The sequence below is a fragment of the Melospiza georgiana genome, chromosome 21 (assembly GCF_028018845.1).
Source record: "Melospiza georgiana isolate bMelGeo1 chromosome 21, bMelGeo1.pri, whole genome shotgun sequence".
Taxonomy (NCBI): Eukaryota; Metazoa; Chordata; class Aves; order Passeriformes; family Passerellidae; genus Melospiza; species Melospiza georgiana.
Window position 1 is genome coordinate 4,763,696 of NC_080450.1, and position 12,824 is coordinate 4,776,519.

Here is a 12,824-nt window from a genome sequence, read left to right on the forward strand (position 1 = left end):
GAAGGAAGCCTGAATTGGAAGGGAGGTTCCTGATGGGTGGGTTTAAACTGGAGGAAAACCCTTGATGATGAAACTGCTAAATCAGAAGTTGGTGCCATGATCCTCTTCCATGTATCATGCTGAAATAACGATGTTGAATGTTTTCTTTTGGTTATTTAGCACTGGAAAAGTGCAATTCATTGCAGCTGCTTTGGCAAAATATGGCAGTGACTGAACTGCTCATATGCCATGGCTGCTGTCACCCACCCAGGGTGGGTTATCTCTCCTTGGGCTCTCCCATCTGCCTTCCCTTCAGCCTCTAAGCTCTTTAAAGCTTTTTGTGTGTCCATGTATCATTTAACATTCTAGGAGCCTTCTTGGTGATAAGGGATCCCTGGCATTCGAGAACAGAAATAATAACCTTTGTTAATAAGACCTTGGGAGAGGTCTTGAGGGACTAAAAAGAGCTCAAAAATATCACAAAGAGCATGGCACAGCTCGTGTGACACCAAATGTCACAGTGCCAGCAAAGAAGCTGTGGTTCTTTGCTGAAGGTCATGCAAATAATGTAATGACACCATGTCACCATTTCATTGCCATGTGTTTGTTTCTGTAGGTAAAACAGACTTGCAAGGCTATGTTAATAAATACTTTTAGATAGCTGAAATGCTCCAGATATGGAGTTTTGTGTGCATTAACCACAGATCCCTGGCTCCTTGAAGCTCAGTGGCAAAGCTGCTGATTTTGGCAGGGTAATTTTTCTGGCTTAAGCTTTAGGAAGTTGTGCCTGGGGAGGCTGCAGGCACAAGAGCAGTTTCCATTGTTCTCTCATGAGGACATTTGTCAGTTGTGATTGTTGCTGGACTCTGATCCAAAACGTGGAGGTAAAAGCAGCAAATGATATTTTCCTTCTGATAGCAGAAAGGTAAACACAGGGCAAATCCCTTTCTGGAAATGAAAAGCTAAAGTGCATCAGGGCTTTGTCTTCCCAACAGGAATAAAATGGCTTTCTTATATACTAAACAAATATTGGAGTAATTTGTCTTACTAGGCCAATATTGGAATATTGTTTATACTAGACCAGGATTAGAGTATTATTAGTGGGAGAGAGTCCTTGAGTGTGTAACGAGAATTCTAAGTAATCAAGGCCCTGTGAGTGAAATTACTGCTTTGGGGAGGTCTCTGCTGCCCTGCTTTACTTAATGACTGTGTCAAGATTAATGCATGCAAATGGGCTTTTATCAGGCCAAGCTTGCCAGAAATCAGCCTTGAAGCTTTGTTCCTGGGAGTGCTTGCAGTCCTCTGCCATGCCATTGGCATCACTGTGAGGAAACAGGGATGAGTACTCCCACAGCAGGGCTGCTGTTTGCATCAATTGTGTGTAAGATGTGAATCCCTTGCTGGAATTCACACAGTACAAACCATCCTGGACCAGGCTTTGTTGCTTTCTATCCCAAACTGAGCCTTGCAGAGGAGCTCTGCAGAGACTGAGCTATCCCTCTGGGACGCCTGCAGCATCTTCCAAGCCCTGTCCACGTGGGGAAGCACCGGGATGTGGCTGTGGGGATCCATGGGTTCAGGGAAAGAGCCCCTGAACCTGACTCTTCCATCCCTGCCCAGTTGAGGATGGGTTTGTGCCTTGCTTAATCCTGCCCGTGCCTATGGAGACGTGCTTTGCCCAGAGGATTAGACAGGATTTTAAGGCCAGGATATCCAGCACAGAAATCCTGTCCTGCAGCAGGTGCCCTTTGCAAATGAGTGAGATGTGGGTAAAATTGTATTAACATTTATTCATAAGCAATATGAGCGACAAGGATTTAAGGAAATATGCTCTATTCCTAATTCTGCCCTTGGATTATGGGGCACCCCTGGGCAGCTCTTGTCCCCTCTGTGCTTTGCTCCATGTGTCTCTGGTTAGTTTTCTCTGCTCTTCTGCCCTCTGCACTGAGGTTTGTCTCTTCTGAGTCATTTATGCTGTTCATAAGGGGGTTACACTACAAAACTTGAATTTCAGCCCATGGGCCAGGAGAACAAAATAAAATATTGTCCCACAACAATGCAGGTGGGTCAGAGAAGTCTCTGAACAAGCCACATTAAATCTGGGCAAACCCTGGGCACAGCGTTACAACACCTGCTTTGGGTGAGCTGTGGTCACCTTGGCACCCTGATATCTGTAGCTCTGTGATTTGAAGTGAACTCAGGGGTGGTGGGAGGAATTATTGCTGTTGTGCAGGAAGCAGGAATTCAGTCTGCACTGGCTCGCTTACAGTTGGCTTAGTGTGCTCTAAGACTCACAAATTACTGCTTCTGTAAGGCCTTTATTAAAGGGTTTTACAGAAACAACAGCAAAAAAGATTTCCAGAGTTCTCCAATATTAATTCAAGTCAAACATGTCATTAAATTCACTGAAAATTCATCTTTCATGTGAGGCTGTTCCACTGTAAACATACTGTCTAAGCCTTCAGATTTCTTTCTAAAATCCCTAATAAGCCACTACATATGAGTAGAGGATTAGTCCAGACAGACTAACCCGTATTTGCCAGGGAGAATTCCTTCCCATGCAGTGATTGTTTTGAATTTGAAAAGGGGTTAATCTTGTCTCATTTTTTTTTATCAGCACATTTTTTTATCCTCCGATAGTGCTGAGTGTAGAAGCACAGTGACATGTCCCAGTCAAACCCCTTGGCTGTAAGAACTTAAGAATAATTTTTGCTGCCTAGAACTGCATCACCTTGAGTCACCAGTCGTTCAGCTTGTGTGATGCTGGTGCTTTGGTGGGAATGCCAGGAGGTAAGAATTGGTGTTGGGAGTTTAATTGGAAATACTGTTCTTCCAGCCACGAGCCAGTGGGCACAAATGGGGAGCCCATTTGTCATCTTTTAGAGGTTTCAAACCCCACAGCCCCACATCTCTTGATCTCCCTGTGTACCTTTGCTGTGGCAAAGCACTGCCCTCGTGTCCTGGCCCTGCTCCAACCCAAGTGACTTTGTGGCTCTGACTCCCTGTGCAGGGTCTGTTCTGCCAGGTGGGCCCTGGGGGTTGAGCTGGATCCCCGTGTCCTGCTGGGGTCCCTGAGGGGCTCCTGCATGAGGTGACAGCTGGAGCCTCAGCACGGGTGGGCTGTGAGCAGCGTGGCAGGCACGTACGTGTGCTGGAGCCTGCTGGTGGCTGCTGCCCCCAAAGAAGGCAGGTGGGCTCCCGGGGCAGCTCCCAGGGCTCTGAGGTGAAGGTCTGGCTCTTCGTGCTACAGTGGGTGGTGGAAAGCTAAATTAATTGTTTATAAATAAATTGCTCTGACATCCACAGCAAAAAGCTATCTGAATTAACCAGAGAAAATCATAGCAGAATGATAAAAACCAGAAAAATCTGAACAGATGCCTCCTCAAGCTTCTGTTCTGCTCCTGCTTTAGTTTCTTTACTTCTTCCTCCTCACATATGCTGGTTTCCTTGGAGACACTGCTCCTTGGTTTCCCTGTCTAACACTGACACTGTTTGACATTCGTGTTTCAAAGAGGCATTTCCGCCCCAATGTGACAAATCAGGGGCAGTTTTTGGAGGCAGATCCTTGTCACAAGGCATCTGAATCCAGAACCTGATGGTTCAGCCCTGGCTGGGGATGGGTCAGTCTCATCTCAGATCTGCAGCAGATGCTCTGTGTGGGCAATGAAGCTGTGCCCTAGTTTCTCCATCTGTTAATGTCAGTAATAATTGTTACACAAGTGGGGTGTAGGGTTGATTTAATTAATATTTATGAAGGAACATGAGATCCTTTCACGGGTGGTGCTATGGAGAAATTGTTAATTATGAATGATTATATATTTGTGTCTCTTCCTGAATGCCTAGAAGACTTGGACATATTGTTTAAACACTCTCATTTTGCACTCCTTCAGTATTTGAAGCTGATTGGGCCCACGGTATAGCTCTTTATTACTCTAAAAATACACTGAATTTAACTGCTATTGACTTCTTCATGAGCAAGGAATATAGGCTTAGCATCCACCTTTATTTGTAATAATTATATTGCCTAAGTAATCAATATCCTTTTATCACTTCATTATGTAATATTCTGCACATTCTATTTTTATCTTTGCCACTTCTTTCATGTAAAATAAATATACAAATTCAGGTAAATTCTAGGGCTAAACCTTTCAAGAAAGAGGAGGGCAGGCAGGGATTGGGCATATCCACCTTTGCCTTCTTCAAATGACAAACCCCCTGAATTTCTGAGAGATTAATGGGAGTTGTCTTAAGTTTATTGCTGGAAACTGGGCACACATAAAGGGAATATAGTGAGCATAAAAGGTGGATTGAAAAAATCAGTGAGTAGCAGCAGTATGATTTAATGTCTGTAGGTGTTCTGTCCATTGGGTTCAGACACTGCACCTCATACCCTCCCCAAGAACAACCAAAAAAAGACAATACTTGATGGAGGGATATTAATAGTGCTTATTACAGGTGATTTCTTTCCCATTCTCTGCATTCCTCCTGTTTCAGGAGCGTTTTAAGCACAGATTTGACGTAAGTCACACACTTGTTTCCTCAAAAAGAGGAAACCCACCCTTTTTCCTTCCAAAAGAAGAGCAGACAGCAGCAGCCTGGGCTTGCTGAAGGACAAACACTGCACCTGCCCTGAGCCTGAAGGACATGTCCCTTAGTGAGAGAATCTTCCCCAGTTGCTGCTGAGCCCCGCGGGGAGCAGTGCAGGGCTGTGCTTTGCTCTCTGCAGGGTTCACAGCAACGCTTCCTTTCAATCATTTCTCATCAGCCACCAGCAGCTCTGCAATTTCCAGCCCTCCAGGCAAAGCAGGCAGGTCACCAGGGCAGGGGAGGTGTTGTGAGCTGCAGGGAAAGAAAAGCTTTTTTACTGAGATGGGAATGGTATTTTTATCACTTTCAGGGCTTTAGTTTTAGACCAGGTTTACACTGAAACCAGGGTGGTTTAATAATGGGTGGGTGTTTTTATTACTAGCAAAAACTCTGATGCTGACATGATTACACCAGCAAAAAGTAATTTGACAATAAGCCTTATTTTCCTTGCTGAAGCAATGTGTACTAACTTGGCAGATAATCTCATTAATTAATTGAAGCTCTATTTACAGTTGATGGAGAGAGACAGCTTGTTAGGGGCATGCCATCCAGTCTTTTCTAGTGCAGACAAGGCTCTGGAAAGCTGCATTATTATTTATGTACACATGCTGAATTGAAAATCGGGGCATCGCTTGTAAAGCCAAGTGTTCAATCCCTGGAGAAATGAATAGAAGGCAAATCTTTGGCATCAGGAGGCTCCCTGTTTGTTTTGGGAAGGAAAACTGGCAGGGATCCCAATGCTAACTCTGAACATCTGAGGAAAAGGCTGCTGGAAAGAATTATGTCGTGACGCAGACAGGGGAAAGCCAGGAAATTTGAAGCCAGGACAGAGACTCCTACCTTAACTCATTCTGGCATGGAAAGAAATCACTGTGAAGTATTAACACCACAGCTCTGGGATGTGTATCTACAAAGGGTGCTGGTGTTTGAGTTCCCTGGGAGGAGGGAGGTTTTCAGCAATTCTTGGTGGTAGGGATTAGAGAACTGCTGGGACAGGTGGGAGTGTTAAGCCATGACTGGAGGAGGAGATAGGGATCATCATTGTCACATCCGTGTCTTTTTGTAGCTGCCTTGGCAGGGTGTTTTGGCCTGGGAGGGGACATGCTGCTCCCTCAGCAGCCTCTGGAGAGCTGAAGGGACAAAGGACCCTTTTTGTTTCCCCTCCAGCCAACTCTGGAGGCCATGAGATGCCGAGGCTTCCCTCCTCTTGAGAATTTGTGCTCTCAGTATTGCAAAAGTCCATCTGTTTGTTGGGGTGACAGTTAACCTGCCATTGGGAGAGTGTGAGATATTGTCATGGGCTGGTTAATGGGAAACTGTTTTGCAGATGGACTCACTGCTCTTCCCCTTTTGCAAACAGAAAATGCTTTGCCTTCTTCAGCTGCTGAAGGTGAACGTGCGCTTTTCTTTTGTTGCCTGTTTGCTCTTCATGTACAGTGAGAGAGGATGCCCCAACCTGGGATAGAGCTCCCTGAGGGGAGGCAGTCATGTTTGAGGCAAGAAGGCAAAGAGAGGTCCCACATCAGCAGGGAGGTGGGTGATGGTGCTGTTTAAACTTCCCCCAAGGTGGCCAAAGCCTGGCCCACAGGGCACAGCTTCAAAGCACAGTCATGCTGTAGGGCTGCCTTTTCCTGTTTTGTTTAACAGCTGCTAGGGAGGAGATGACCATGTTTTTTCTGTGCCCTCTCTGCTGGGAAGCATTCAGGGTAATCTGGAGTCATAGATGTTACAGAGGCCAGATCATTTCCATTTTTTTGAGCAGAAGAAGCCAAGGCATTCTTATTGGATGAAATGGATAAAGGCAAAAGGCTCAAGCCCAGGCTGTGCTCTCATCACAGGAGGGTGAAGCACCTCTCTTTGTTTCTATACACAGCAAAATCTTGCCCTTACCTGGACTGGAGCAGGGCCAGCCTTTTGCTATGAGTTCTTTCCAGGCATGTGTGCAGCAGCACTCACCTGCCTGCAATGAGCAGGGTACCCTTGGATCTCCAGGTACTTCCCGTCCTGTGCAGATGGCTGGAAGTGGAAGCTGGGTCTCAGCAGCTCCCTGCCCATCCTCAGAGGCCAGTTCCCCCAGGATGGGCACCAGGACCTGGCTGGATGGCAGGAATGCCTGTCCTGAGCAGGGCCAGGTGTGCCACCAGTGTGTAACAGTGCTGTGGGCGTGGGCAGCTCCTGTCACTGCCTCCTGGCAGTGCAGAGCTCAAGAGCATCCTCTCGGGTCAGAAGCATTTTGCCACTCTTTGACTGAAGTGCCAGCCAGTCAGATTAGCCGTGCTCCTACAGGGCACAGCTTTTCTGTCTTAGCAGATAAACCTCTGCTGGCCAGATCACAGCGTCTCAAACCCCCAGCACAACCTGCCAGAGGGCACTGAGGGCTCAGAGCAGCCCTGAGTTCAAAGGGGCACTTTGGGCTAAGAACTCCCAGTGAGCCTGATCATGACTTCAACCTGGGAGATGGGGACAGCAAGTGCCCCAGATGACCAGAGCAGGGCAAGGCTGCAGAGAGATAATTGGGTTTGTAGGTGCAGCCCTGGCTGCTGGCACAGCACAGGCTGCTCCTGTGTGTGGTGCAGTCAGAAAACACTTCAATGTTTGGATTTTAAAAATGGAACCATCATAATGCGTGTCTCCTAATAAAAGATAATAAAATATGCAATACTGTAGCAACCCTATTGGCTTCTCTGGTTGCTAGCCCCATATTAATGTATAATGCATGCACACAGCTCCACATGCTGGGACCTGTCTTTGTGCACATAATTACAGGTTCTTGCAAAAAGAACCTGTAATTGCTGCAGGTGCTTCTATTTTAACCCTGTACTACAATGTCTTAAATTCAATACAGAAGTCACCCCAGCTCGATTCTCATTCTTCACCTCATCTTGGGTCACCCCTTTTCTCCAGAAGCTCAAGAGACAGGGCAGGTTGTTTGACATTGACATGCACCTGCTGTCCTAAGCATCAACTTTCAAAAAGCACATTCTGGGATGCAGGTACAGCACACAACATGCACTTGGTGTCTCCCCACAAACCAGTGGTCTTTCCATGCTCCAGTTTTTGGATTTGCAGGGGCCACATTCCGTTGCTCAGGAGTGGGATGTGACCCTGGACAGGTCTGAAGCCCAAGTGCTGTGCTCTGTTCTCCCTGTCCCTGCTGCAGGCAGGAGCTCACTCCAGGCAATTCAACAGGATTTCAGTGGAAATACCTGGGGGTGACACGAGTGCAACTGCAATGCAGGAGAGGGGCCCAAATCTGCACAGGTACAACCATGATTTCTATTTGGCTGTCACACCAGATGTGCTGCCCCCAGCTTTCTGCCATTCCACCCTGCTTTCAGATCCAGCTGCTCTCTTACTGTTGGTTTTCACACTCATTTTGTCACACTTTGTAAAATGTGACCACTAATTGTGCAGCTAATTAACTGTTAAAAGACAGTATCTTGGTGTTCAGATCCAACCCATGGATCTGAGCAAAGCTTTCCTGAGGGACAAAGGCAGCCACAGGTCTGACCACCCCAAACTTGTTCATTAGAGCTGCACCTGGGAGATTCAGCTCCTCCCTTTGAGGGCCTCAAGCAATGTTTTTTGCTGAGTTGGACGTCAGGATGTCTTTTAGTGGACAGATGGCATTTTTCAAGTGAAGATGGGATTAATAAAATCAAATATTTGTTTCAATTTGAACAAAAGTAATTTGTCTGATCAGACTGTCTTCCTCTGGCATCTATCCATGGAAATACAAACCACAAAGCAACAAGCAACAGCTCTGGATTTTACACTGGAGTGCCTCCCTAAGAGACTGAGTGTCCTGTTCAGCACAGATTTCACTGGGTTCCCAGGCCTTGCTTTCTTTATTTGAGGTTTGGTGCAACAGCAAAAAATTTCTGCTTCGTTTCTTTTGAAGACTGTAGAACATTCTTTGAGTAACTCTGAATCTTCAGAACTGGGGTTCTGTGAATGTGTCCCCAGAAAACCTCCTGTGCAGGGGGGATGTGTGACACCACTGATCCAGCCAGGACCAGCTGCTCCTAACCAGACCCTTGTTTTTGTCAGCCCAAGACCCCATTTCAGACAGACCTCTGTACAAGCTATAAATCATCAGGTCTCTTCTTTCACTCCCTTTTGTATAATGGCAGTCCTACTTTCCTTTGACAGTGCAGTAATTTAGAATTTGATGGTGGTTTAATGAAAATCCTGCTGTTCTTCTCCCTGGAATTTGAGAGTCGACATTACAAAGAAGTCCTTCCTTGACCTTTCCCTCTTGGCCACTCCTGGAAATTAAAGTGTCTTCATTTTAATGAGCTCAGAGGATTGGGGAGTTGCAAGAAAAGAAAAATCAACTTCAAAAATACCTAACCTCCTCTTGTGAATATGTCAGGACATGTTTTTAGATGCAGAGCTCTTACCTGAACAGGCTTGTTCTCTCCTCATTCTGTGGCTTCTCCAGCTGAGCTGTTTCCTGGCTCCAGCCTGTGCTTGATGATGCAAGGCCATGTTGACTTTGCATGAGGTTTGCTGCAATGTATAGAGCAGATTTGTAAATCTCCCCAGCCTTTGCTCCCCTGTCTGTCCCTCCTGCAGTCCAGTCCAGCTGGCAAACCAGGGCTGACCTGCCTCTGTGTGTGTGTATAAATACATATAAGACTGTATATAATGCATAAGAATATATCATGATATAAGATGCAATATAAAAACATCTCTGCAAGGCTTCAGGAGCTGTGTCTAACCTGGCAGGGCCATCCTAGAAGTGGAAGAAAATGAACTAAATAGAAACGACTGAGAATGGGAAGAGTTCAGGAAATGTTGGGTTTGGGGCTCTCCTCTACTTAACCCTGTGGGTCCCCTTCTTGGCCATGTGGGTCTGAACTGAGCTCAGGGCAGGTTTGAAATCTGGGAGATGTGGAGGCAGAGCCCAGCAGCTGCAGCCCTTACCCTGGATGGGAATGGGACAGGACTTCTGCCTTGGAGCCAGAGTGATGCTGCTCTGGGAGTGGTTTGGGGACTATGTACCCACAGGAGTTTGTTAATGAAAATAAAATATTTGTCAGCAGTTGATGAAACTCAGCTGTATTTTTTTTTTTTAGCAAAAAGCTTTAAAACCGGCCAGGCATCTTGCTGCCTTTCAGGGAATTGAAAAAATTTCTTAATGTTACCCTTTTTGTTGGGTGAGATGATTTCTTCCAGAACCAGTGTTATGAGGTCAATCAGATTTCAAGCCCAAGCTCATGGCTATGGAATTGCTCCTCTTTTACCTACCTGAGTGCCAGATTAAAAATTCAGTTTGCTTTCACAGCCAAAGGAGAGGGTAGGGTACCTCCAGGGGAAATTCAGCTCCCAGGTGTGTTTTGTTTCCCCTCAAGTAAGGAGACATTTCATTTGGGTTCAGTGAAAAAACCACAGGTTTGGTATCTACTGTGCATTTTGGGTTTGTGGTCCTGTAGGTGGTGTAAGCACAGCTGTGGAAGATCCTCTGCAGCTCCATGCCTTAGAACAAGTTTGCAGTGTGAAAAATTAGAATTTGTATAGGTTTGAAAGCTGTATAAATAATAGTGGTTTCCTAGTACTACACCAGGGCTATCTTGCATACATATTTATTTAGTAGTAAGACCAAAAGCTTGGAAGAGAACTGTGTTTGCAAAGGGCTGTGATGGCAAAGGTTTCCTTCCCATGCCCATGTGCAGCACAAAATGGAAGCAGACATATAATGGAAAGTATGTGGGAAAGGTAATTTATTCTGTCAATGTCAAATACCCACACAAACCAGTCTGGCTTGATATTTATATTTGCAGAGTTTATTAGCATAAAATAAAAAAATAAACCATAGTGAACATAAAACATACCACACTGCCATATGGGAAGAGTGTCACCAAAGCTGTTCTTGCTGCTGCTTCAGTGCATTTATCCAACACTGGATAAATGTGTTTTTATCACTCCCAGACCTGCACTGAACAGTTTGGCTTTGAGGTGAGTCAAGGAGGAAATGACAGGGATTGTTGGTTGGGAAATCAGGTTAAAATCTGGATCAGCCATATGTAAACATGGACATGGTTATGTGAAGAATGAATGTGCAAATTCAAAATACCCTCAGGCCTTAAATCATGAGAGCCTTGCAGTGATGCTGCCCCAGGCCAGCACTGCTCTGCAGGGCAGGACCTGCCATCAGCCAAGGGCCTCTTTGATTGAGGATGGCTTTTTCCTACACTGGTTTTAGCCCATTTTTTAATAAAAAAAAGAGATGAGCTTCACTGCCTCACCTGCAGGACAGCAGAAGACAGGGCTCACTCCTTCAATGCTGCCTCAAGTCCCAGTGTAGGGAAAGTGACTGCAATTTCCTTGATTCCATAAGAAAAATTTGCTATAGCTGATGGTTTCTCCCTGTGGCCTCTCTAGGGAGCTGGGAGGTATTTTTCAAGTGGAATGGTTAGTGGATACCAGCTTTGGCACTATAAATGAGGAAAGCAGCTGCAGTTTTTGCAGTCAGGTAAGCCCTGAGCCTGAGCACGGTCATGCCCGAGTAGGGGCCTGGTGCTGTGCTCACCTGGCTGTGGCACAGAACAAATCAGACATGCCCCATCTCCCCAGGGATTTTACAGCTGTGGAGCTGAGGCTCACTAATCATCCTGCCATCAAAACAAACCTTCCTCCTGCGCTGAGGACAGGGCTCTGCTCAGAGCTGGACTCAGAGCTGCAGTAGCAGGGGCTGTGTGAGGTCAGGGTGGAGGTGAGCTGGCACAGCGCCCTGGGCAGGCATGCAGAGTGGCTGCCCACATTCCCACAGGCTTAGCTCAGGCTGTGGCCCCTGCTAGCATGTCCATTTTTGACAACAAATACGAGCAGCTTTGCCACCTCCTCTGTGAGACTGCCAGCAGAAGGATGGGCTTTGTCCCATTGCTCTCCAAGCTGGGAACTCTGCAGAAATTCCCAGCTGGAGCAGACACATCTTCATGATGCTGTTCTGCAGCCCTCCTCCAGCAACCCCTTGCTGCAGTGGGTAAATTGTGACCAAAGCAGAGACTCTGAGCTGCTTGGCTTGGCTTTTCACATTGAGGGATAAAAAGCAGGATTTGGGATGTAAAGCTGTGCAGCTAATCAGCTGGAATAAAGGTCCAGAGAGCATCCCTGGCTGCACTGGAGGCAGAGCTCCCAAGAAAGGCTGAGGATGTGCCCTCCAAGCCAGACAGAACAGCTGGATCACTCCTGCCAGGCTGTGTTCAGTCTTGAGGGCAGGACTGCTTTTGGAGGCAGCCACATTCATCACCCACAGCAAAATTTAATGAACAGCCAATCTTTTTTGGCAGCTTTTTATTGCAGGGAGGGCAGAGGGTTTATGTGAACTGGATTTGTGAAGGCAGTTGTACAAATATTTGTTCTCTGCTCCTTAGCAGCAAAGAGATGAGTACAAACAACATACCCATTTAAGGTCCCACTCACTTGTTACAAAAGAATTAATCCAATTTTGGTTGTGTTATGGGCCTCCAGCTTGGTCTGCGGGTTGTGTAAGGTGTAGCTCAGCCCCATTCCATAGCCTGGAACAGAGGCAAAGTCATGACAGAGCAATGCTGCAAGGATGGAAATCCTCCTGCACAGGGATGGAAATCCTCCTGCACAGGGAAGAGCTTTGGCCTGGGAAGTGGCTGTAAAAAGAGCACCTTTGGGATCTCCAGTCAGTGGAGACAATACCATCTACAGCTCAGGTTATCTCAAGCATCCATCTGCTCCCTGGGAAGGCAGGATCAAGCCATGGTTGTTTTCTCAGTGAGGCAGCTCCCTCCTGCAGGCACTGCAGCAGGGGATTTGTTCTTACTGTAGGGACAGAAAATTCTAAAGACAAAAAAAAATCACAGGAAAATTTTAGCATTCAGTGCCCAGGTTAGATTAGGGCTGGTCTGTAAATGACTAAGGATCAGATCAGATTATCAAGACTTGTGTAAGACCTCTCCCTCCCAGCTTGGATTAAACCCTATGCCACACATTGGAAAATGAAATATTGCACAGCTACTCCCAAAGTGAACATAGTCCATTCAGTTGTGTGATTCTTCCCATAGGAAAAAAGCTGTTTGATTATGGCATTAAATAGTGTGCAATATTAGACAGAGGCAGCTAAGACAGACTTGACTTGAATTCTGGTGCTCCCTAATATTAAGATCTTTGATTTTGCAAGTTCAGTGCTGCTCTTTTATAAGTGGAGAGATTTTGTGCTTAAAAGTGTTTAATTTTAAACCCCTCCTTATGCTGAAGAGAATAGGTCTCTGCTGTGACTA